This window comes from Sphaerodactylus townsendi, linkage group LG04, assembly GCF_021028975.2.
Source record: "Sphaerodactylus townsendi isolate TG3544 linkage group LG04, MPM_Stown_v2.3, whole genome shotgun sequence".
NCBI classification, from domain to species: domain Eukaryota; kingdom Metazoa; phylum Chordata; class Lepidosauria; order Squamata; family Sphaerodactylidae; genus Sphaerodactylus; species Sphaerodactylus townsendi.
In genome coordinates, this window is record NC_059428.1 from 2,313,595 (window position 1) to 2,314,354 (window position 760).

Sequence of the window (760 nt, forward strand, 5' to 3'; positions counted from 1 at the left end):
GCTGTGAACGTAGGCAGATCTCGAGAGGGAGGGCAGGAGGGGATGAGTTGGTGCACCTTTCTTACATGCCCGGGGGGAAGGCTGATCGATTGCCACTTGGGGATCGGGGAAGGCGTTTTCCTCCAGCCCAGTTTGGCCCAGGGATCTGGGAGATGTTTTGCCTTTTTCAGGGGTTGCTGTGGGGTTGGGAGGGGAAAGTAGGTGTACATTTCTGCATTGAACTGGATGAACCTTGAAGTCCTTCCTAGCTCCCTCTCTCTTAATGGTTGGCTACTTTCGCTTGATAGTCCAGTCTGCTAAAAAGCACGGCTCTTCACGTCCTTCACAGCTTGTGCCACCCCGTTAACAGAGTTCTGTGGCAACACAGAAAGGGATGCCATCTCTTACCATGCCTTGCCACTCCTTCTGCATGGCTGTGCCCAGTTCTACTGCTTCCACCCAAGGGTAGAGCATATGTAATGTTCCTGACCTCCTTACTAACCCACATGAATGCTAAAGGGGGCATTTCAAATGCTGGAGAAGTGGGGATTGATTCCCGCTGTTCCAGCTCTGGGGAAGGGGGCTGGTAGGGTGGAAGCGTCTGCAACCTCCCAGACACCACCTGAAATATTTTAGAGTCACAGAACCATAGAGTTGGAAGAGACTGCAAGGGCCATCAAGTCCAACCCCCTGCCATGCAGGAACACACAATCAAAGTACAATTAAATAAATTAGGGACAGCAGCTCTCCAGGAAGACCAGGGAGAAAATAAAAAGAGTAC